Below are 26,478 nucleotides of genomic sequence, written 5' to 3'. Positions count from 1 at the left end.
ATGGACATAAGGTTTTCACATACACACATAGGTATCTGACTCTCTTTACCGAAAGTTTCACCCATAAAAGATGTTAGACAGATCCCTGCTCAAGGAGAGAGACAGAGAAGGCATTGAAACTAAGGCTGATGCTTGACCTGCCAACTTTGCAGAAACTGAGGCAAGTGATATTCATACCTGAATGTTCCTAATTCTTTCCATGATTAAAAACATTTACTTGTAAAACTGAACGTTTTTAAGGTAAAAACTGTGCACAAATTTGGAAATTAATAGCATAATGCACCCAACTGAAAAGTAAAATGATATGCCGGTGTCTAAGCATCTCCTTCAAGCCAAGCCATTTTCTCTTTCCTCTCTTATAACAGGAGGGCAATGATTCATATGAGCTAGATTTGGCTAGAATGAGGAGGATCAGATTCTAATTTGAAATCAAATATTTCAAAATCAAGGGAGAGCTCAGTCTCAAGCTACACTGGGCAGCAGATAGGAAATTCAACTAGAATGCTCCCCTGACTTGAGGGATTTAAAGACTTTTTTTGAAAGAGTAATACATTTTCCAGACGCAAAAATTATAAAAGTCATAAAATATGTATATACAATATATAAATATCATAAGTGTACCTGTATATGTATATGTATATGATATATACCAAATGTGTATGTATATATCATATATGTATGATATATATCATAAGATAAAAAGTTTCATTTACTGTCTCATTTCCTCCCCACACCCTAAAATGTGACTAATTTTTATTAGGGTCTTATCTTTCAGTTTCTTTTGCTGATATGACTTTGTCCTCTGGAGGCCCCACCCCAAGATGGGCTCCCTCTGCCAACTCATCCTTGGTGGCTGCCTTTTGAGTGAATTCTGTGGTCTGGACTGCTGTCTGATATAAATGTGATTCAAGCCACATCTATAACTTACAATGTGAACACTCACCAGAGTGACTGCTTTTTACATTTAGTATCCTGGGGGTTTCTTCATATCAGTACATAGAAAGTGTCACCATTTTTTTAAACTGCTGCATTGATCTCATTATGTAGTTAATTATCCAGGCCCCTACAGATGGGCATATGGGTTCTTTTAATCTTTTGCTATTACAAAAATTTAGGGATTTCTAAAATAACACTGACTTCATCCACATAAAATAATTCTTTATTCCTCACTCCCACCATCACTTTGCTTTTTTCCATTCACTCCACAAACATTCACCGTGTGTCCACCTGTGCCAGGTACTACACTAAGGTGCGCCAGAAGAGTGCAAGGGTTATGTCACGCTGGTCCCTCACAGGTCAGTGGAGGGTGGACAATAGGGTTACATGTGGAGACAGAGGGCAAATCACCCACACCACCTTTTTTTCTAGGTAGTAATTATAGGTACTGATAGAAGAACATCTGACCTGAAGGTATCAGAGTTTGACTGGAGAATTTCTGATCTGCCTGGTGTTGGACGAGCCCCGAGCATTGATATTCTACATTCTATGCTTGCGATGGGGAAATATTGAAAAGGAAATGATGATCATCTGTACCCTCTATTCCCCAAACACCCTCCATCATTTTTAGGTAGTTTTCTGCCCTGAAATGGATACCGAAGGCCTCCTCCTGAGGCTTACCAGCAGCCTGAGGTTGTATTCCACATTCTGGACCATTCCAGGCATCCTCCTGCTGCCAAAGTCTGTGCAGAACCCACTCCTTATTCTCCAGAGATGACCCATCTGCTGTGAAGCTCTGAGTTAGCCAAAATTGTGCCAGCCTCCTTGGGGTCCCATGTCAACTCCAGGGCAATGCCCACATCTTGCTAAGGAGTCCTGTAAAGAGTAGCCAGTGACAATGATGCTGAAAATTTCACTCCCCCTGAATGCCCGGTGAGCAAGAGACAGGCACAGGAGTGAATATCTGTGGGCTGGTCTGGCTCCAGGAAATAGAAACAAAAGCACACATAACACAGGTTCCTGGGGAGGACCAGTGGGAGGGAGTCAACAGTAGCTCAACATTCAATAAACATTTATTGAGTGTACAGTATGTGCCAGGCATTGTTTTAGCTGCTGGGGATACAGGAGTAACAGTCCCAGCCCTTGGAGTTTATATTCTAGTGGAAGAGATTGTCAGTCAATAAGTAAAAGAAGTACTCTACTAAGTGGCAGCTGGTGAGCAGCTCCCATTTACTCATCCACTGCCCACAGGCCATCACTGGCCAGGTGACAGTCATAAAATGAGGACAGCAGTCTGGAAGGGACCTTGGGGACACATGTGGTAAATGCCTCAGTGGAATGCCGCCTCTCAATGCTGGATTGCCAAAGTCACATGGCAGATTAAAAACAAAGTAACTGAAGCTGGTCCCTGCCACCAAGAAGTGAGTGAATGATCTTGATGGGTTAATGACCACCACAACTAGCTCCTATTTATGGAATATTCTGGGGGCACTGAACTTTTCATTCTGCATTTCCTTGAAAGAATTTTCAAGCAGCCAGATGTAGCTACTCTGCCCTGTAGGACTGAGAGTACAAGGAGCCATAGGTAATAGAGCTGGAAGTATAAAAATTTTTATGGCAAGAACTCAAAGAGAAAGAAAGAGTTGTTTTGGATGTTTGTCACCAAAACAGGACTTTTATGTTTTCAGTTGAGTCATTAATCTTGACCTCCAGATACTGTCATGAAACAAGGACTTGTCTCAGGGATTTATTTGATATACCTAGAACCCAGACTAGAGAGCAAGATCATAGGATCGTCTCAGTGCCAAGAGGATTCCCCATTGACCCATGCCTACCATGCTCTGAGCAGAGCTGCTGTGGGACAGAAGTGATGTTGTGGGACCCTGCAAAGCCTGAGGCCCATCCTTGTGGGTTGGGGGGCTGTGAGAGTCAGAGGGAAGCAGAGCTGGAAGGAAGAAATCAGGTGGGTATGAAAGATCTGGAGCCACATCTCAAGGAGGGGTGAAGTGAGAGGGATGTAGACAATTCAGCTCAATGTGGGTAAGCCCACCTGAGCTTCCCCTTTCCTCAGACATTCAGTAAGAGAACCTCAACCAAAGAGAGAGGAGGATTGCATGTGCCCTTGCTTCAAGGGTGTTTAGTGACTTGCTTGACCAATGCAGTCAGAACTGCCTGACTTCTGAGGCTCAGTCATAGGAAAGCTTGCAGTTCCCACCTGGGACTTTTGGAACACTTATTTTTGAGATGCATCTTCATGGAACCCAGCCACGTGGAGACCACATGTAGCTGCAGCCATGTGACTGCACCACCTTGGACAGAATAGCCCCATTGAAACCCTGGTGAGTGCAGTGCCAGCTGACATCATGTGGAGCAGAGCAGCCCAGCTGAGCCCAATCAGCCCACAGCATCATGAAAGATAACAAAAGGCTGGTTGTTTTAAGCCATTATGATTTTGAGAGGGGTTGTTACATACCAACAAATGATGAAAATATTAATTAGCATGTCTAAGTTTCCTAGGCACCCAGGGGGATGGGATAAAAATGACAAATACATACATGCCTGATACATACATAGATAAATGTGTGTGTGTTGTGTATGTGTATTAGAGAGACAGCAAGCAAATAAGTGCATGTACATAAGCATATGATGGAGCTCTTTTTGTTCAATCCTCACTTGAGGATATGTTTTTTAACTGATTTGAAAGAGAGAGAGGGGAAGAAAAACATTGATGTGAGAAAGAAACATCAATCGGTTGCCTCCTATATGCTCCCCAACTGGGGATAGAACCCACAACATTTTTGTGCATGGGCCAATGTTCCAACCAGCTAAGGGCTGGGCTAATGGTGCTCTTTGCAATTACTCTGGGCCAGGCATTAGCAGCTACTTTGTGATCATAACTTCAATCTTCCCAACAACAACCCTGTTAGGTGAAAACTATTGTTAACTCCAGAGTACAGATGAGATCATAAATGCTTAGAGAGGTCAGGTCATTTGCCTAAGGTCACACAACTGATAAAGATCATAGCAGCATGATTTACAATAGCCAAGTGCTGGAAACAGCCTAAATGCCCATGAGTAAATGAGTGTATCAAAAAACTATGGTAAATTTACATGATGGAATACTATGCAGCAGAAAGAAAGAAGGAACTCTTACCCTTTGCAACAGCATGGATGGAACTAGGGAGTATTATACTAAGTGAAATAAGCCAGGCAATGAAAGACAAATACCATATGATCTCACCTGTAAGTGGAACCTAATCAACAAAACAAACAAGCGAGCAAAATAGAACCAGAGACATGGAAATAAAGAACAAACTGACAGTGACCAGAGGGGAGAGAGGAGGGGGATAACAGAGGAAAGAAGGGAAAGGGTCAGGTCAAGGAATATGTATAAAGGACCCATGGACAAGGACAACAGTGGGGAGGATTGAATGTAGGAGAGAGGGTTGGACAGGGCAGGGGAGAATAATAGGGGGATAAGGGGGATAGCTGTAACTGAACAACAATAAAAAAAAAAAGAGCAGAGGAGAGATTCCAACCTAAGCTGAGGTCCACAACCTCTGCTTTGCCTGCAATAGTTCCACAAAGACAAACCATAACTACCAAGGACAGCTGGAACACATCCATATGGAAAACTAGGGGTATTAAGAGGACACTAGAGAATGCCAGAAAAGAGGGAACCATGCCCCATCCTCAGCCTTTGGGGTGCCCTCATCTCTATATGAGTATGTCTTCCAGAAGCCCTTCCATCTTCCCCACTGTTAGGGGTGGGTAGTGTGCTGAGCCAGCCCCAGGAAACCTAGTCCTATTCTCCCAGGAAATGGTTCATTACTTATCCTAATATCTGTATGCTTTCAATTCACTTACAGCTGCTCCTGCAAAGTTTACATGTGCAGAAACAGAAGCAAGAATGAAGAAAGACGACAAGCTGCACACTATAAGGAGTCAACCATGAGTCTGTGTGCTTTGTGATAAGCACACCGAACGATGGTTCAATGTATGGAGTCTGGAGCCAGATGGGCTGGATTTGAGTCATCACTTTGTTTGGACTGCTGTCTCTCAGTTTCCTCATCTGTAAAATGGGGATGGAATTAGTAATGGTACCTACCTCACAGAGTGGTTGGGAGGGTTAAATAGACAATACTAAGATGTGTTTGGTTAATGATGCCAGGCACACATCGTAAGCACTTTGCTTTGTGTTTGCTGTTGTTAGTAGCCAAGCCAGCAACTAGCCCCCAACCCTAACATGGCAGCTTTAGGAAAAATTAATCACCATCAGTACCTGGCATACAGCACTGCTGTGGCTGGCCAATCCACAAGCTCATCAGAAGAGTCCCAGAGGGCCCCTTCAGCACTTCGTGGTCTGACTCATGGACCCTGCTTGCAGTCATGTGTAATCTTACCAACTGCCTCCAGAATGTTCAAGACTGTTTTGTCATTTTGTTTTGAATATCATACAGAACTGATTTTAAGTTTAAAATATTTCCCTCAGATCAGTATAGTATTAAAATGCATTATAAATTTTATTTTAATTATATTTAAGTATATTCATAATATGTAGTTAAATTTGTGCTTATTGCCATTTACCAAGTGATGCACACAGTTTAATTTACTCTAGATTAATTATGTAAGAAAAATATGATTTGTTAACAATAAATTCCAAAATGTCATAATACATCAGTTACTGTTTGGGAACTGAACAGGAAAATGTAGGTCTGGCTGGGTGGGCCAGTAGGTTGGAGCATCGTCTCATATACCAAAAGGTTATGGGTTCAATCTCTGGTCAGGGCACATATGGGAGGCAACCAATCAATGTTTTTCTCTCATGTCAGTGATTCTCTCTTTCTCTTCTCTCTCTCTTTCTTGTCAATAAACATATTCTGGGGTGAGGATTTTAAAAATAATATGTTGCCATATATGAAATAAACAAACCCTGCTTTCAGAATGTGATGTGGGGAATTCTTACAATGTACAATGTAAAAGTAAATTCATTAATTTTTATAATTTTTATGTTTTCTTTTTACATGAAGAGATAAAAGAGGCTTGTTCATTTCTTTAAAGCATAGCTGCAGATAACATTTTGGGTAAAGAAACTCTTTACGCTGAATAAGTGAAAAACCAAATTGGACATAATCATCGCTCTGTTTTCTCTTTTTAACAATGGCTTCTGGAGTTGGGGAGCTACCCTGATGCACTACATGCTCGTGATGCTCAAATGAAGGCAACATGGGTCAGATAAAGGTCATCTTGAGGCACATTTGAAGAATTATCATCATGTTCATGCCCTTTATTCATTTCCTCTATTTCAACATCGATGTTCCATACTCATTTTAGCACATCTATTTGTGGCAGTGAAGTAAATGCAATGAAACCAAGAACGATGAATTTAACACCGTAGATCAGCCGAAGCCACCACAGGGGCTAACTTGCATGGAGTCAAAATTCAAGCAACCTGTCAGGACTGTGACAGCAAACGGCATGACCATGAGCCCATTCATTTGATCCACACTGATGGCCCCCCGGACCACTCAGTCACACATGGGGGATACATGGGGTTTTACAAGTGAAAGTTACTTGTTGGGAAACACCTCTCCTTGCATCCACAGCAAAGAGCTTACCGAGAGCCCCTCCCACCACCCACAGGCCCCTTTCCTCCATACCTTGCCCAACATGTTCCAACCGGATGCTTCAGGACCTGGGCGGGGGGCTACAGTTAGATAAGCGAAGCCGGGTCTGAGCTAAATGTCAGAGCCAATGGGGACAGAGTCAGAAAGAAGGAACTAATGGTGACAGAGCACCTGCCGCACCACCCACAGAGTGCCCGCACCTCCCTGCATTTCATCCCATAGAGACCTCCCCTCAGCCAGTTCTGTGTGGGAGGGAGCACCATGCCTATTGACAGAGAAAGACCTGAGAACTGGAGCAGTTAAAAAACGTGCTCAAGGTCATACTACCCCAAATTTTGTTTTCAAAGAATTATAAGAATGAAAACATAGTTACAATATAATATAAACAAAATTCTCCAAATACTACTTATAAGCACGTCTCCATGTCTGAATCTCTTTGGTCACTAAGTTGAGACAGTAAGCAATCAGATAGGAGGGGACATGTGTGAGTGTGTGAGTGTATGTGTACACATGAGTGTAAACATACATGGAGGTGTGTTTGCATGTATAAGTTTGTATAAGAATGCATGGGTTTGTGTCTGCATCCTTATGTGGGTGTGTGTGAGCATGTGTGTGTATGTGTGTTTCAGTGTGGGTAGTATTTGGGGTTATATTGGCATTGGTTTTAAATGCAGAAGTGACCAATTTATCAACTGTATAGAAAAGGTTATGGTTAGAGATTGTTTTCTCTTCTATTCTTCCCTCCCCTTTCTCTCCACTGTTCATACGTTATTTCAGCAATCAGAAATTTCAGGGTTTTTTGTAAAGCCAGGCGACACATATTAAGCTGCCTATTACCCATGCCCCAGTCGGCCTGCCTCCCTGGCTGGCTGTTGGAGGCCTGGGGGAGACAGGGCATAAATAGCACTGAGGAGAAGATGGAGTAATCAGGAAAGACTTAAGGAGCAGTTCTCTCTGGTTTCCCCTTCCTCTCACCCTCCTCAGAAGTTTCTGATTCCTGCCTCCTCCCTGGACAGCCCAGTCGTTCTGGATTTCTGGGATGCCCTTCTCTCCAGGTCTGCCTTGTCTCTCCTAGGAAGCCAAGGAGCCTGTGAATTTAATTGCTAATGCCAGCAGCCTGAACCCTGTGCCCCAGGAGTCTGGCTCCCGTGGCCCACAGAGTATGGATGGGTGGGCAGTGTGAACACAAGGTGTGAGCAGGCATTTCTCTGGCCAAGCCATCTGTGACCCCCATCCTCTTTCACCAATATTACTGTCTATAAGATGGTGAACCTGTGGCCTCGCTGAGATCCCCAGCTGCTGACAGCAGGTGACAGCCCAGCGGCATATTAATGATTTTTATTGCACTTAATAAGACTCTGCCTGGTCTCTGAGAAAAGCCCCTGTGACTTGGGGGTTCCATTTAAATGTGAAAAATGTTTGCAGTCCAAATTGGTGGCTTCCTGTCTTTGCAGGGGAAATCTGCATTTTCTCCTTCAGAAACTTGATAGGACCCTCAACATTCAGCTTCCAGTTTTCAGAGGGCAGCCCTTCTATTTACCCACAGGGCTGGGGCTCAGCTAAGACCTCAAGCAGAAGGCTGTGTTTAGCCAGGAGGCGTACTGTAGAGGCTTGATGGAGGGCCTGCAAAGGGAAAGGAGCTGAGTCTTCTAGAGTGTGATGAGGGAGCCTTGAAATTAGATTGTGGTGTATGACAAGGAACTTGGCTGGCCTTTGTCTCCGGTTCTTGAGAGAGAGCCTCTAAACCCCTGGGATTCTCCTAAGTCAGCGATTTTCAACACTTTCATCTCATGCAACACAAACTAATTACTAAAATTCTGTGGCACAACAAAAAAATATTTTTTGCTGATCTGACAAAAAAATAGGTATAATTTCAATTCATTCACACTGAATGGTTATTGTTGTGGTGGCTGTTGTCATTTTTATTTGACAATCTAAGGAAAAAGAGGTCAGTGCCCCTGACTAAATAGTAAGGCTTTGTATGTTTTAAAAATTCTTGCAGCACACCAGTTGAAAATCACTGTCCTAAGTAATAGGAATGTCTATTTCTACATAAGGTGGGTCCCTTAGACCATCCCTGAGTTTATGCTAATGAGGTGGCTTAGGATGGGCCCTGATAGTTGGATAGTTGGTAGTTGCAGGGTGGGGGCTGGCCAAGTTGATGAACCTTGTGATCACAAGATTGGGGCTTAGTGCCCAGTGATATCATCCTGACCTTACTGGAAAACAGTGTGTGTGTGCACATGTGCGAAATGTGTACATGTATTGGGGGGTGGGGAGTGAATCCAATCATGTGGCCAGTGATTCCCCCAATCAGGTCTACACAAGTAAACCTCAATAAAAACTCAGGACCCAAAGCTCAGTGGAGGTTCCTGGTTAACTGTACCAGGAGGATAATACATTATGAGGATATGGAAGTGTCAAGTTTGGGACCCTCCCAGACCTTGCTGTATGTATCACTTCTTTTGTCTAATCCTGGTTTATATCCTTTATAGTAAAACTGTATCATAGTAGAGAGTTTTCCTGAGTTCTGTAAGTTATTCTACCAAATTACTGAGCCTGAGAGGCTCATATGAACATCAGAATTTGTAGCCAATTGGTTAGTGATATGGTTGGCCTGGGACCCTCCAAGCTTTGTCTGGGGTCTGAAGTGAGAGCAGGCTTGTGAGAGACTGTGTCTTTCCCTGTGGAATCTGACCCAGTGCTGGATGGTGTCAGGATTGCATTGCAGACCACTAGGGTTCAAACCCTACCCAGGGACTTTCTAGCTGCACCATCTATTTGGGCAAGTGCTTCTCCTTTCCAATCTTCAACACCTACATCTAAAGCAACTAGGGGAGAAAACACAAATGAAATGCTCACATCAGCAAGCACTCATAAATGTCACCCATCATTGTTGAGACCTGCCAGCAGCATGACAGGTGCTTTCGTCCTTACCTGTCCTGTCTTTAGATTCCTAGAGGTTCTTCCGTCTCTTTCAAGGTGCTACCCAATGGAAAACACTTTGGTCTTCTCCACACCTCTTCACAGTTTGCTGAGTACTGTGCAATATTATTCCTTAGTTATGCACTTGTATCCCATGTCTACATATAAATGAAAGTATTTTCTACTTACATAGCTATTTATTAGCACATCACAGAAAAAAGCTGGACAGTATTTCACTGAATTTGGAGAGGTATGCTGAGGTTATCTCACTACAAATATACGCAGGCAGTGTACAAAAAGTTTCCCTTTGGGGGACCCTGGGAGCACTCTGATTGCTTTCCTTTTACACCAAGAAAACATTATTTTAAACATTTCAACAATTGAATCCAATTACTACATATATATTTTTAAATTATGCTAGTTTTTATGAATGTGACAGAGAGTCACCAAACGTTCATTAATTCTTTTAAGTCATTGCTTTCATTCTATTTTATATGGAAACACAAAGAAGATATTCCACACAAAATGCTATGAGAACTAACATTGAGAAGTCAGTCTGAGGAGGATCTGTGTGGGGGCCAGTGGGGAAAGACAGGCCCTTCTCAGGTAGAATGAGGGACCCCTGCAGGAGCCCTGACTGGCATCTCGAAGCTAGTCAGCATCAGCGGTCTCTGGAAGGCTTCCAGCCTGAGGAGCATTTAGCATCCAGAAGACAGTCAGTCACTGCCCAGAGTTTCTGGAATCAGGGCCCAAGTTGGAATCAACTCGACACCAATTGGGAATGTCTTGCTCTTTCTTTCACAGGTAATAGAAGCCAAAGCTCCATTGAGGGACATTTTGCTGCCAAGCAGAAGATACACAAAATGCATATTTAGGTGCCATGGCAAGAGGAAAGGAATGATGGTTTTAGGCTTTCAGTTGCTAAAGAATATTGTATTTGTTTAATGTTAAAAACTAGATACAACTGCCACCTGTAATTGAAGAGAGAGCCTCAGTGATGCTGCTCTGATGATAAAGCCAGACTGAAGCCTATTTCAGGGACCCAGAACATACGGTGCTTTCCAGGTAAAAGCTACACATTTCAATAGGGCATCATTTAGAGAAGGTTTCATTACTGTATTCTTGCTGAGCCCTTCAAGCCACCCCTTTCTCTTTCAGACATTTGCGGAGAGTAGCTGTTTCTCAATAACCATCAGTAAGTCACTAGGGCAGACACAGCACAGGCTGGGGTTAGGATCTGTCTGAGCTGCTTCTTCCTGGACAGCTTCAGGGTGAGTGGCAGCAGGAACCTGCACATATGTACTCCAGACTGTGGCAGACTTAAGGAGGCTTTTAGAAAGAGCTTTGCTTCAAAGTGGGAAATAATTACGATTCTTAATTAGTTATGACAATTACATAAAAGTCTTAAAGGACCCCAACATTCATCTTTTTACCATTTGCATAATGATGTATGGGCAACAAAGGTTAACATTCCAGATTCTGGTGAAGTATCGTTTGCACTCAATCGGGGCTACTTTAAGAAGAGTTCTGTTTGAAAGTGTCAATAGTCACATGGTTCCTAAAATTTGCTTCCAGTTGCCCACACCTTTTCCTTTTCCTTTTCCTTTTTCCTTTTTCTTTTAGGTCTCTACCACCTAACCGGAGCTCACTCTTTCTCTCACATTCGGCCTACAAAGAGCAGACAACAGAGTTAAGTGAAGAGGGGAGAGAAAGACCTCAGAGGAAAGGAGAGGAGGTGGACCCATGACAACCTCAAGAAAATGAAGAAAAATTTCCAGTTTTTGGAACCACATACTGATTATTTTGAATTCATATGCAAATGAGGTGTTGACCCTGTGATGACAACACTCTTAATGTGTAGAGATCCAACTACCTGTACATCAGGATCTGTTCCTCTGGAAAATCTCAGCAGCGATCACTGGCTTGTTAGACCAGCTTTGAAAGACTCATGAATGAGGACATCATCCAATAATTGTTCCCTTCAGGATAGTAAATTTTCACCATGGCTGCACAGAAATGAAGGTAAAACTTAGAAACCAAACAGATATTTTAAAAATCAGTGGAAGCCAGTTCTTCTCCTCCTGCCTTTGACATTACCTTGTGCTATTCCACGCCCTGGGAGCCTTGGTGTTACCAAGGATCGGTGGAGCTGTCACAACTCCCTCATTCAATTCAAGGCTGCTAATGGTTCCTGGCACCGGTCCTGCCGGCCACATTGCTGCAATTCCAGGAGTCTGGCTGCCTTTAGGAGGCCAGCAGCCCAGCCACACCAGGCAGAGTGGAGTTGACAAGAATACACATCGAATTTGCATATATTTGCACAGCATGTCAGAAATACTTAAAATCTCAAACAAAGTTGGGGGGATGGGGGACAATTAGAGAGAAAGTGAAAAGGGTTTGGTGAGGGGATGCCTGAGCTTGGAGAAAGCCTCAAACTACCTCTCTGATGACATCTGCATTTCTGTCTAATTGCCTTGTTGGGCATCACTAATAAAATTACCACCAGGTTATTTTTCAGGCTGCTGCCTTTGCTTCCTGCAGGAGTAAAGCGAGTTCTGATTAACACATTTTCCTGCTGGAGGCTAACCTGGGTCTTCATGTGTCCAGATACATTGTAACAAGTAATTATGGGTTTGTGGGTTCCATACAGAAAATTTACAGCACTGTACTCTGATATCGACTTGTCTGGCAGGAGAGATTGGGAAACATGCTGAGTCAGGCCTTACCCTTGTTTTCTGAAACGAAGAGGTATAAACCAGAATGTTTCGGCGAAGGGGAAAATGGCGAGCAAGACACCATCAGGACTCTGCCACCACCTGCAATTTCATGGAGCACTAATGGGAAATAATTATATTGGTCTGCAGCCCAATATCTGTAAGACTCTGGAAGCAAGACTGGTCTACCAGGTCTTCCAAACCAGCTGTTGTCTAGAAGGGGTAAAAATTAGAAGTCCAATGTTGAAATGGCTCATTAAAAGAACCTTGGAAAAGAAGGTTGCTTTTTGAATCTTAAAGACAGTAATGAGTAACTCAGCAGGCTGTGCAGAGAAAGCCTTGTCCCTAAATTAATTTTCAGTGGCTACGGACCCAAGAGGTGCAAAGTCTTTAAAGGTACAACAACAGACAAGGGGAAGGGAAAGAAGAGATGGGGAGAGAAAGGAAAGGAAGGGGAAGGGAGGGGAGAGGGAAAACATATTCTGCAGCCAGATACTGATAAATCTTCTACAAGTCTGCTTCTTCAGAGGAACTCTCACCAGCTGCTCCCTGGCAGGAATTTAAAACTGTCAAGAAGTTCCATTTATTTGCTGGCTGATGAGTCAACAAGGAAGGTGTGCTGTGTGTACATTAAGTGGGATTTCAACACAGCCTGGCCTCTGTACTCACACTGAGGTCAGCAGAGAAAGCAGATCAGAATGGGCAGGAATGAGCATGTTTATTATCCAGAACGCTTGGCTGGGGAAGGCAGGTCAAGCAGCCAAGCAAGAGAGAACAGGTCCTGCCCTGTTCTGACCTTGATAGAGACCCCCACCCCAAAGCTTCCAAACAGAGGTCCACAAACTGCCCCCTGCAGGCCACAGGAGTCTTAATTCCAGCTGATGCCTCTTTCCCGGACTGGATTAATCCAGATGTCTGGCCACCTGGCCCAGGGGCTACTGCCATTCTCAACTCTTTCTTGACAAATATGAGACTTAATTGCACTACTTAGATCCTATTGCTCTTCAAGGCTGAATTTGTGCCAAGTCTTCTATGAAGCCTTCCAGAACATGCCAACCACATATGATGATCTCTCCTTTCTGACATCCCTATACCTCCTCACCTGAACAATTTATGGTGACATATGCCATATAGTTTTGTTATATTATTTTCTTACTAGGGTCTCTAATTTGTCTCCAACAAGGTTGAAGTCTCCTGAAAACCCAACAAAGCTGTGAGTCACCCCCTCCCAATTACCTGTAATCTCAGCCTCTTCCCAATTTCACTTCTCTTAAGCTTCAAAAACTAATTCCACACAGCTTCTTCTAGTTACCATCCCATCTTTTCCATTATTGCCATGTAAACTCACTTGGTTTCAAAAAGTATTTAAAGAAACTTAGAAAAATGCATTGAGGGTAAGAAAAATATTAGGAAATGAGGAAATCATAAAAATGGAAGATAAAGTGAGGAAAAATAAGCTGAAGCTAGGGATACGTTGAAAGAATTCACACAAAAACATGAGCCTGAATATATTCTGTCATCTGCTAAAATAGGATGCAAATTTGACTGAGTTTTCTGGTGACTAAAGACAGGAACATAATCAGAAGGAAACATGAAATAAGGCATAGCATAGTGCCTATGTGATGAAAGCAATTACACTGCTCAGGGAAAATCATGCCTGGAATTAAAATCTGAGGGGAATTTCTCCTCTGGGTCCCATAATGGGACCTCTGTGTGATTAGCAGAGCCCAGAGTGAATAACAGGAATTAATGCCCACATAATGTCAGACACTGCTCAGTGAGGGGAAAATGGAAAGGAACAGAAAGGAGGGGTGCCTGTATTCATGGACCTTGAGTTTTACTAAAAAACAGAGATGATAAACACGTTCATGTCTTATCAGTTCAACAGAGAGACTGGGACGGGGGTACCTGAGATATGACCTTCAGGGAAAGGTCTCCCTCAGAATTATGTGGAGGCATTAGCCAAGTAAAGACTTGGGCCATTTTTGTTACATCCCCTGGTCTGGCCAGAGAATCCAAGGCCTGATTTAGGGAAAGCAACTCTGTGAGGGCTTGTGTCTTGTCCCACCTCTTCATCACCACGATTCTTGAATGAATTGCTTACCTGTGCTTTTTCCACTCTCTCACCTCCCAGCTGCTCCCCAGCCCCATGTAACTTGCCTTCCCCCACAACCCTCTCTAGAGAAAACACACTAGCCATGAGGCCAATGGAGCTGTACTTCTACTTAGAAATACATTCAGTCTTTTTTTTTTTAATTGGAAGTGTTTCTGCATTTGTTATTACTGATGATTCCCTACTTGGAATTCCCACTTTTGGCTTCTGTGACCCCTGTTTGTTCCTGGTTTCCCCCCTACCTCTTCAGCCACCTCTTCTCCATCAATTCTATAGCCCCATCTTCTTTAATTTACTTCTTTTTTTATCTTCACCTGAGGATATGTTTATTGATTTTAGAGAGGGAAGGGGCGGGGGAGAGAGAGAGAGGTATTTGTTGTTCCAATTATTGATGTGTTCATCAGTTGATTCTTGTATGTGCCCTGACCAGGGATCAAACCCACAACCTTGGCATAGTGGGACAATGATCTAACCAACTGAACAACCCAGCCAGGACTTAATTTGCTTTTAAATTTCGACTTGCCTGAAATACTATCTTCTTACTCTACATCTTCTTGGTGAATTCAACACACCCGAGGTCTCTCTGCAAATGACTCCCATGTCTGCATCTAGTTACACCCTATACTGCTCTGTAATACCCAGACCCATAAGATTAAGGCACCTCCCACTCAACACATTCAAATTTTGCTTTTCCAACTGGGTTCCTCTCCCAAACTCCCTACACTCATGTGGCCACCATCTTAAATGCCCAAATCAGAAATCTCAGATTCATTCTTGACTCTTCCTTCTCACTCTTACCCATATTCAATCCTGTTGATTCCACCATCTACATACACCTTCCATACATTACTTTCTCTCCTTGCTCACTAATGACAATTAACTGAGTTCTTACTTTTGTGCCTGGCACTATTCTAAGTTCTCTATACCTGACACATAATGTGTCATGCAAACTTTACAAACACATGAAGGAGCAAGCACTATTAGCCTCCACACTCCACAGAGGGGAATGAGGCACAGAGAAGTTCTGTGACTTGTGCCAGGTCACACAGCAAGGAAATGTGAAGCCAGGATTTGAATCCAGACAGTTTCCAACTTTCTTCCGGGTTCACATACCATCACAGTTTTTTCTTATTTTTAAACCACTTCTCACCGAGATGACTGCAATCACTTCCTGAGTAATCTCCTTGCCTTCATTCCTGCCCCTTCTCCACACTGCTGCCCCACAGTGTGATCTTTCAAAAACTTGATTTGAGCTTACCACCCCCAGCTTAAAATCCTTCCATGGTCTCCAATGGCTTTCAAAATAAATTTCCAACTTAGTCATTTCATGCCACTAGCCCACCGCTCCTCCTCTATCATACCCCACCCCCGCACACACCCCTGTCTGTGCTCAGATCGATGGCCAAGACAATATGCAACCAAGACAATGTTGAATGGCCCCATGGCGAACAAAATGTACAAACAAAAGGTAAACATAAACATGAAGCCAAGATTTCAATTGAAAAAAGAGGTCCAAGGCAAAATAACCTAATGGTGAAGAGGGCAGACTCTCAACCCGGCCTCGAGTACAGGCAAATCTGTACTCCTAAAAGATTTTTTTTCCATTCCAAGCCAGGCACTTGTGAAAGATCAGTTCAATGCTGGTATAGTTTGAAAGATACTTTAATATTCCCATATTGTTCCAGTTCAATACTTTTATAAAATGAATAGGCTTGGATCTGATTCAAACTGGCTACTAGGTGTTACTGTTTTTGAAACATCCTTGGTTCACTGCTCAGCTCAGAGGGAAAAAAAAGATTAATTCGGCACTCAGCTTGGTTCAAGGTTCACAAATTAGACCAGTTCCTTCCAGGTGCAGTTCACACTTGAGCTAGTGCCCAGTTATAAATTCAGCTCTCAGGCCTAGTTTACGTGATTGTGGACCTCCAGCCAGCCTGCCAGCCTGCCAGCCAGCCTGCCCACCTTCACCGTTTATCTTCACCCCCTCCACCCCCGGGGAATGTGAGGCAACTCCCCAGCACAGCAGTATCTCCCTGGAGCTGGGGGCCTACCAGCTTCTCCTTAGCTGAGAAGGAGCTACACCAGCTACCATCCACATGAGCAAACCCACCCACTACAATGAGACCTGTGCTCCCTCACCTCTTGCAGGCCTCTGCTCACATCACCTAGCCCCTTGCCTCTGGGACCTCTCTGAACATCCTTAAAATAGCCACTCTTCCCTCTTCCCACCTCCCAGTCCTTTTCCCCCTGTTCTATTCTCCTCTGTAGCATTTACCAGCAACTGTCCAACTCTATATGGCATTGATTGGCTTTTGGTCTGCCCCCCACCCCAGCTATACTGTCAGCTCTGTAAAAATGGGATATTTGTCTTATTCACTATTATATCCCCTCCCACTCCAATCTGGAATAGTGCTTGGAATATAACGGAAGTCTACTAAATACATGTTAAATATTGAATCATAAACTCTAAATCCAGAGCTTATGCCTAGAGATCTCCAAGGAGAAGCAGGATTTGACCTGAAAACTCTATTTCTTTACATTATAAAGGAAATCTCATTCTTAGTGGGTTTTTCCTTGTAATAACCTCTTCCTCAACTTCCTTTCCACCTACCCACCATCCCCAGTGCTAGGGTGAAGCAAAAAAAAGTAGGTGTGTATTAACAAGCTGCCTCTTTCCTCTCTCCTCTCTTTCATTCCCTTGGCTCTTCTCAGCTGGAGGGAAGGCCTCTACACCCCCAGTGAGCTGGGCATTAGCAGAACAGCACACGTTGCTGACTGAGTGGGACAGAAAGCAGAAGACAGTAGAGGTAAATAGGCAGCTTAAGCCAGGTGCCAAAGGACCACCTGCTGAGAAGTACAACTCACCAGACTCTCATCAGAGATAATCTGCCTTCAAGTTCTTGGGTGTGTGCCCAAAGGGAATTTGGGTCTGAGCCTCTTCTACCTTTGGACATAGCTTTTCAGCTTTGTGTTACAGTATAGGTTTACATTTGTATTGAAAACTGACAAAATATACAGCACTCCTAACATAGCAAAATTCCTTGCCTTGTAGGGCACATATACAGGAAAAGGAACAAAGATTTGATCTACCCAGTAACAGTCCTATTTTATGGTTCCCTCCTTCCTATCCACTGCTCTCCCACACCCATGATGAGTTGTTTCACTCACCCAGTACATGCAAGTCATAGTGATTAGCCCACAGGGAAGGCCATGAGCTCTCTAAAATGTCCATGAAAAAGTCCTCTGGGAAAATTAAGGCTATAGCCACACAACCAAGAAAGTCCAGAAGAAGGGAGTAATTTATCTACTAACCATTCATTCTCCCTGTTGGCCCATATGGAAAGCAAAGAGGACATAAAAGTGGCCTGATTTTTAGAAAGTTATATAATTTTTTTCCTCTAGCTAGTCTTATTATACTCGTCCTTGGTATTAAATTTTCACTTGAATGTGTCTAGGAGTGGATTTTTTAAATATTTGACCTTCTTTAGATTTCATGGGTTTCCTGAATCTGCTTAATTTAATCAGTTTTGGAAGTCTCAGCAATTATCTCCTTCAATATTGCCTCTTTCCCAATATTCTCTTTCCTTCTGAAATCTCACTCTATCCTCCACGACTCTTAACTTCCTATTTTTTCTTCTCTTCCCCTCTCTGGGCTGCATTATAATTTCTTTAAATTTATTCCAGCTCACTAATCTTCTTTTCAGCTATGTCCATTTGGCTATTAAATCTGTGACATAGTATTTAAATCTTGACTCAAAACTTTTATCTCAAAATTTTTTATTTGGTACTTTGTCAAATCCACCTGATTACTTAAAATCTCATGCTTCTTTCTTGTTTTCTACATCACTTTACTACTTGAAACTTGTTATTTTAGATTCTGTGTCTTATAATGTCGATGCCTGAAATCACTGTAGATATGGGTCATTCAGCCATTTGTTGTTTTTCAGGCTCTATTAGTGGTTTTGTAATTTTCTCCCAGAACATTATATGTGAGAGTTCCCTGAGGCTTAGGTTACAGGGGAGTTTCTCCAGATGTTTATTTTCTCCTGCCGGATGCCCAAGGCACAACCAACCTGGACTTCAATTTATAACTCAATTTCCTACTTGAGGTTTTTTGAACCACCCATACAGTTTGAGTTTGGGCTACAAATCTATGTGATGCCATTCAGGTGCATGATCTCTTAGGTGACAGTATTTCCCTTCCATTCAGAATCAAGGGCCCAGACAGCCAATGTTCTTTGCTATCCCCTGGGGCTTTTTTCCACCCCATCCTTATTCTGGGGCAATGGCTCTTTGAGTCCTAATTTCATGTACGTTGGGATAGTCAGAGTCTCCTGTTAGACTTTCCAGTTTAGACAGACCAACTGGGCTTTCCTTTTGGGGCTTTTTTCTTTTTTTCCTGTCTCCTACAGCTAGACAAACCAATGGTCAAGTTCACCTAATCTGACAAAGCCTGCAAGGGGTCACAGCATTTTTACTTAGTTTGTGGCCCCTCATGTTTTTGTGCCCCCCTTACCTTTGCCAGTTCACAAATGCCTTTTGAAATATTTTTAAATGCTTTATCCAGTCTTTTTTTTTCAATTCTTTTAAGCAAAAAAAAAGAAGGAAGCAAAGAAAATGTCATCAGGGTTTCTAGTCTGCTAGGCAGCTGGATAAGGGAGACACGGATTTCTCTTTACCATGCAGCCCCAGGGATATGTTAACATCCTGTAATTGGCATGTTCACTGGAATGTGGGCCTCTGGAGCTGGCCACATGACTGCAGCTAGGGCAACACACCGGTGCTCATGAGTGAAGGTGAAACTGCACTACAAAGTACACTTTTAGCTTCAGAGAGTTGCCTAAAGGACTGAAAATGGGTTATTAACTCAGGCAGAATCCAGGGCCTACATTATGTATTCAGTTCCTTGGGTTTAAGTGTATGGGGCAGAATGAAGATCTTCCTATCAAGACCAGGAAAAACTTCTACAGTCTGATCCACTGATTAACTTGAGGGCAGCTGATACACTATATGGATTCCCAGGACAGTACATTCTCAGCTGCCTCCAATCTGAGAATTTTGCAATAACCTCTATGAAAAATACATTGGAAGGCTGTCCTTCATGCTCCAGAAGCAGCCCTCCAGAGACGCTGAGGCTGGTATTATATGCTCTGGGAGAGAATGCAAGGCCAGAATTCTCAGTGATATCCAGTTGGAAAAAGGTTGAAGAGCAACCTGCTCCTGGAGTAAAACAATGCCAACAATGGCTGTGGGTTAGATATATTTTTGAGAGCTATGTAGCATCCTGATAGTGGGCTCTGGGGCAACAGCAAAAGACTGATATTAGCCATATGACCATGAGACCAGAACTGCCAGTTGCAGCCTGAGCGATACAGATGGACTTCTCCTATCACAACATAGGAGAGGCACAGCAGCACTCTCTCATTACATGAAAGTGAAACCAACAAAGAGGGTCATCCAGACTCCTGCATTTGTGCCATGCAGCCACTGGTGAGCTGGATGAGGCAATAGGGATGGGACACAGGTGTGGGCCAGAACACATGGGATTGCACTGACGGATAAGAGCTGACCTTGTACCTTGTTTGGCCCACTGCCCCACACACATCCTTCCCTAAATGTCCACTGCTCATCAACCTACGTCATAAACAACAACAATAGTTGACACATCCTGTGTCCCATTTGTGTGTCTATAACTGCTCTGACTACATTTAATCTTCATAACAATTCTACATGGTTGTATTATTTCCTTTACTTTATATATAAAGAAATGGAGTCAGAAAGAGCTTCAGAAACTTATTCAAGGTTATACGGCTCATATGTGACAAAATTCATATTCAAACTGGGGCAAGCTGGTTCCTTTGCTACACTGTATAGCCATGCACCATGTCGAGATGTTCTTGCAGAACTAAATGTTGTATGTAAGATAACTGTGTAGGTTATGTTAAATAGTCACTAAACACACTGCAAATATTTCTTTTAACAGAACATATGGATGAGGTTCAATTATGTTTAAGGAAGAGAAGGGAAAACTGGTCTTGTTTTAACTATTTTGGCCCCAACTGATAGGAAATGACTACTAATTAAGAACCTAGGGTAATAAAGTTGGGAGCTTTGAGAATGTACATTCACTGGCAGTTTGGTATCAAAATATGAGTGTTTCCAAAGATTTTGAGAAGTGCAAATCAATACACTGTGCAGTAGTCTACAAAGATGTCCACCACCGCTCCTCATCCTCACATCCTCAGGGCCTCTCCCATCCAGACATAGAGCTGACTTCCCCTCCCCTGGAATCTGGCCCAGCCTTTTAATTACTTTGATCATATCATGTTAGAAGTGATACTGTGCCTTAAGAAAGGTGGGCAACTCCCACTCCTGTGCTCTTAGAAACTGCCCATCCTCTAAGAAACCCAGCTATACTGAGACTACCAGGCTGTGAGGATGGCCAAGCTGGCCATGAGAAGGAGACATGTGGAGGAGTCCTGAGGCACCCAACATGTGAGTGAAGCCTTCTTGGGCCTCCAGCCTAGCCCCGCTATGAGCTAACTGCAGCTAAGTGGCACCATGATGGAGCAGAAAAATCTCCATCCAAGCCCCCCAAGTTGTAGAATCACAAGAAAAAACAAATCATGGTTGTTGTATGGCCCTAAGTTGTAGGGTGGTGTGTTACACAGCAATAGATAGCCAAAATTTATAGATTAATGTGATAATATAGTATAGCTAGTCAAATCTGCCATAAAGATGGTGTACATGAATAACAGGAGAAAGTTGGTAGCTCAAGTAAAGGTAGGAAAATAAAAGTTGAGATGCTCTTGGTTTAGAGCTAGATAACTTAGTAAACTGATCAATATATCAAAAATGTAGAAATGAATGAATGCCATGCATGAAAGACCCTGCCTCGTTCTAGAACTAAATCCAACTGTCACTGGAACCACCCACCTGCCCTAACAGGTACTGTGTACCCGTGCAACCCAAGGCCTGGGCTCTGATCTATTCCTACCCAAGAAAGCCCAGTAACTTCTAAACAAAAGGATTTATCTATGATTTTGGATCTTCGGGAGGGAAAGGCATGCCACAGACACCTTGTTAATGAGGAATTTAGGGGCACCAAACAGAAACATGTTGAATGTTAAAACCTGTGAATACTGGAAAATGATAAGTGAATAAAATATCCTTGAGTCCATAAGACTAACAGAGAGGAAAGACATAGGTCAGATACTAAGGTTTGGACCTAATCAGCTCATTGCCAGGTTGCAAATAGAGGCAAATGGACAAGAAAGGGGTCTGAGCACTGACTCAAACTTGAGACATGGTGGAGGTCAGTGCAGATCCCTGTTTGGGGAAAATTAATGACACTGAGAGAAAGATCTGGAAGTCTTTGTTCAGTCTAGAGAGAAGTTCAGGTTCCCTTTGCCATGGCCTTTTTACTCTGTGTGTCAATATTATGGGTTTAAGTAAGGCAGCCTCTCTTATTCTGAAATTACAGATTCTAAAATTAAAGCTATAAGCCACAGGGAAGCACTTCCTGAGAAGGTCATCATGTAGGCCTGGGAGGGCAAACTGTGGCTGGGACATCGCTGTACAATATTCCTTCCCAAGGCTGAGCAGTGGTGGAAAGCCTGTTGGATGGGAACTGCATCCAAAGATAACCTGACTTTTATTTCAGTGTTTCTCTTCAACTTTGTCCCATTTTAGGGTCCCATTTCAACCATTTTCTATATATCATAACTCAGTGGCTCCTCTTTAATGCAGTATTGATCTTGGTAATGACTGTACATGGAGGATAATTTTCCATGAGAGATATTCCAACAAAAAGCAATGAAATACCTCAATGTTACATTACACCTCATATAAATCCATTCTATTATCTAATTGATGCTCTGCTTCAAAATCTTCATCCTCTTCAGTGTGAGTCTACTAAATGCTTACTGATGATTGTCAAAGGCATACCTGAATTTTTCTTTTGATGACATCTGTTGTGTCTCCTCTGCCATTATTATCTAATACTCTGATTAGAAAGGAGGTTCTCAAAGGAACAGGGAATCTCAATTTGTCTTCTTATAGGTGAAAAACTTAATTATTCAATGAAGGGAGCCAAGAAATGACCTTGGTATTTTTTTCTTCTCCTCATCATGCCTCTTTGTTAGACTATTAAAGATTTAAAAACAACAAAAAGACTTAACAAGAAAGTAGTTATATGATAGCAATCTCTATGGAAATTCAAGTAGCCCTTAACAGGAAATGGGTTTCCCAAGTTTGCCCAGAAGGAACTGTGGACAGCAACTCTCCGATACACAAAGTTTGGACTATGGGCTTCCTTTATCAACCCCTCTCCTTCTCCATCTTTAATGTTTGATGAAAAATGAGGAAATCCAGAATACAGGGGCGATTAGAGATCCAGGAGAGGAAGAACAGCCAAACGGAAGGAAATTGGGTGTTGAAGGTGATCACAATTGAGTTCAAATTCTCGTTCTGCAGCTTACTAGCTATAGGTACTTATTCAATATCTCAGAGACTCAATTCTTTCTTCAGCAAAGTAATATTTATCTGCAGAGTTGCTTTAAGAATAAATACTTTATTGAAAATGTTGAGCTTTCAGTAAATGCAGCTGCCATTATTATGATAATGGTGATTGACATCAAAGCTGTGATACAATTTATTGACCACCAATTAGCTGTAGGATTATAACCTCTACATTCTCTAAGTAACTATAATGATTTCTACTCTTCCTCCCTTCCTGCCTTCACTCCCTAATACCTCATACTCTACACTATCTATGCTTACTTTCCTACTCACTAAAGATAAAAATAACTTTGAACAAAGTCAACAGAAAGTACATATTTAGAAACATACATTATATATTTAGTTGGGAGATTAATACTGGCCAAAGTTTAACTGCCTCATAACATTTCTGAAAAGTAATTTGTTGATATGCATCAAATGCCTTTAAAAGTATATGCCATTTGACATTGTTATTCTATTTTTAAGGAGTTTATGCTAAAGAAACATTAATAGATATGTACAAATATTAAGTTATAACACTGTTTTCACAGTTTTTCTTAATAATCATGGCAGCCATATTCTTTGTTGCCAAAACTGGGACACTTTTGAGATAAAAAGGAAATGCTATTAATCATTAAGCCAGGAATAATAGGTGTATACCAATAGTGCAAAATGAAATCAATCTAAATGTCCAGCAGGGAGAATTTGTAAAATAAAAACTATGCAACCTTTAAATAATATACAAAAGAAAACATTTAGTCATGTGGAAAGACATACCTTATATATTCATTTAAAAACTCAGATTGCAAACTAATATGCACAGTATGGTTGCATTAAAAATGCACACACACAACCTCCACAATACTAGTACAAATGACACAGTTGTTATTCCTGGGTGGTGGGAATTTGGGCTACTTTTTCATCTGTATTTTCCAAAATTTCTATAATAAACATGTTTTCATTTTCTATTTCATGAAAAGTTATTTACAATTTCCTTTAGTCAAATATTGTTTTAAAAACTCTTATCTCAGAATGTAACTTGTTCTCCAAAGCCTGAGGTAAATTTTCCAAGATTCTGAGCTTTTCAGGGCTGAAAATTTTATGCAATGTATTAAACAAAGCTTAACCCCACTTCAGTACTCTCAACCTTTTGTCCACATATATCAGTAATAAAAACTCTATCTGACCTAGGTGACACAACAAAGCCCATAAAATCACATCCCATTACAATCCCAGGTCCTGGCCTTTGAAAATATCCCCAGTGTTTATCCGCCCTCCATACCCTCAGTACGGCAAGCATTAAAACGACACTTTGCAATGCTCAAATAGGTGATTATCTGTGTTGCCCAATCTATGCTGGGGTACAGTCAGGCTATTTCACGGCTCTCCTTTTCCATCCTCGACAGAATTCTCTTGACTGTAAAAACATAGATTATGGATTAGGTATTACAAATCTGCCACTGCCACCACTCTAGGATCTGGAGGTAATGACCTTATAAAGCACTGACGGGAATCCATTTGTAACCCCTCTGGTCCCTGTGAAAACCCTGAAGTGAAGAAATAAGCTCCCACCTCTGAGGCTGCTTCCTGCTTAGATGAATGAGATGCCAGAAAAAGCAAGCAAGGGCATTGTGCCCATTTGGCAAGCTTAGACATAAAGTTTCTAATGAAAGGAATGAGAAAAAATTCTAAGAGAGAATAAGAGCATTTTTCAGTACAGGAAGCTTCACACCTCCCAATTTTCACAACTCCTGCATAGCATTCAACTTCATATTGAGGGATGTGGAGAAAGAATTCATCTGAGATCCACCTTCCACAATGTGCAACCCACCCATAATGTGGAGAGTTAGTAATAAACTACTGAGGAAGGCCAGCTAAGAAGCCAAAGGCCAAACACCTAGACAAGTGAGAGAAAATGTAAAACAAACAAAAAAGAGATTCTAAGAATTCTTTAAAACACAGAATAATGAGATTAGCTTTAGCACAAACCATTACAGGCTGCAGTCAGAATTAACACAATACCAAAATCCTTACCTCCTTACATAAGTCACTCTTTCTGGGAAAGCCTCCATCATTTTCTTATTAGCACCGATTGGAAACCTCCAAGGCATCTCTGGCTCCTGCTCCTTCAATCCAGCATCCAGAAGGTGCCAAATCTTTCTAATTCTACCCTGATAACTCCTGTCCCTGCCTCCTGTCCCTGTCCCGTTACCACTTAAGTTAATGACCTCCAAACTGATTTCCCATTTCCTCTCCATTCCAACCCCACACTGCTACACCCATATTTTTTGTTGTGGTGGTGGTAAACAATACATAATATGAAATTTTTCATCTTAACCATTTTTAGGTGTAGAGTTCAGTAGTGTTGAGTATATTCATATTGTTGTGATACAGATCTCCAGGAATTTTTCATCTAGAAAATCTGAAACTCTATCCCATTAAACCACACCCTCTTCCTCTTTCCATCCAATCCCTGACAACCACCATTCTACTTTCTGTTTTTATGAATTTGAGTACTTTAGATCCTTCATACAAATAGAATCATACAGTATTTGTTTTTGTGTGTGTCTGGCTTATTTCACTTAGCATAATGTCCTCAACTTTCTTCCATACAGTAGCATGTGACAGAATTTCCTTCCCTTTTAAGGCTGAATAACATTCCATTGTATGTATATACCACATCTTGTTTATCCATTGACGGATATCTGGGTTGCTACCTCTTGGCAATTGTGAATAGTGATGCTATAAACAAGGTCCTGTTTGCAATTCTTTTGGCTATATACCCAGAAATGGCATTGCTGGATGATATGGTAATTCTATTTTTAATTTTTGAGGGAGCTCCATAGTATTTTCTATACTGATTGTACTATTTTACTTTCTCACCAACAGTGCACAGTGTTCCAGTTTCTCCACATCCTCGCCAACACTTTTCATTTTCCATTTTTTTAAAGTAGCCATCTTCATGTATGTGAGGTATTACTGTAATTTTGAGATGCATTTCTCTAATGATTAGTGATGCTGATCATTACATCCATATCTTCATTCCCTATCCTTGGTCAAACCCCACCCCTTCTTAGAAGCTGCCTAATGAATAAAGTACAAACCCATTCAAGGCCTTCCATAACTGTACCACATCCATCTTATTTTATATTATCTCATTCCACAAATCTTCTACATTAGCCCCATTAAATACCCCATCATCTTCCAAACAGGTCCCATGCTTTCTTTTCCTCCTGCAAATATTGGGTTGGCCAAAAAGTTCATTTGTTTTTTCCCTTAAGATGGCTCTAATAGCACTTAGCTGTCATTAACTTCATTGGAATCAATTTTGTTAATTTGTATTGTGATAGTTGTCATATTGGTGTGCGTTTAAAAAAAACTTATCAAAATTGATGAATTTTTGTGTAGCCATTTTAATATTGAAGATGGGAGAAAATAAGCAACATTTTCAGCATATTATGTTTTATTTATTTCAAGAAAGGTAAAAATGCAACTGAAACACAATAAAAGATTTGTGTAGTATATGGGGAAGGTGTTGTGACTGATCAGACATATCAAAAGTGGTTTGTGAAGTTTCATGCTGGAGATTTCTCACTGGACCATGCTCCACAGTCAGGTAGACCAATTGACGTTGATAGCAATCAAATCTGGACATTAATTGAGA

General features: G+C 41.8%; 1 protein-coding gene across 2 annotated transcripts in view; it reads right to left on the bottom strand.

Moving 5' to 3' along the window:
• GPR39 (G protein-coupled receptor 39) overlaps positions 1-26,478 on the bottom strand; it is a 209,368-nt gene that overhangs the window by 116,085 nt on the left and 66,805 nt on the right. The window lies entirely within an intron of this gene.

This window comes from Desmodus rotundus, chromosome 2, assembly GCF_022682495.2.
Source record: "Desmodus rotundus isolate HL8 chromosome 2, HLdesRot8A.1, whole genome shotgun sequence".
Lineage (NCBI taxonomy): Eukaryota > Metazoa > Chordata > Mammalia > Chiroptera > Phyllostomidae > Desmodus > Desmodus rotundus.
The sequence above is the reverse complement of the archived record's forward strand: the minus strand, read 5'-3'. Positions and strand labels throughout refer to the sequence as shown.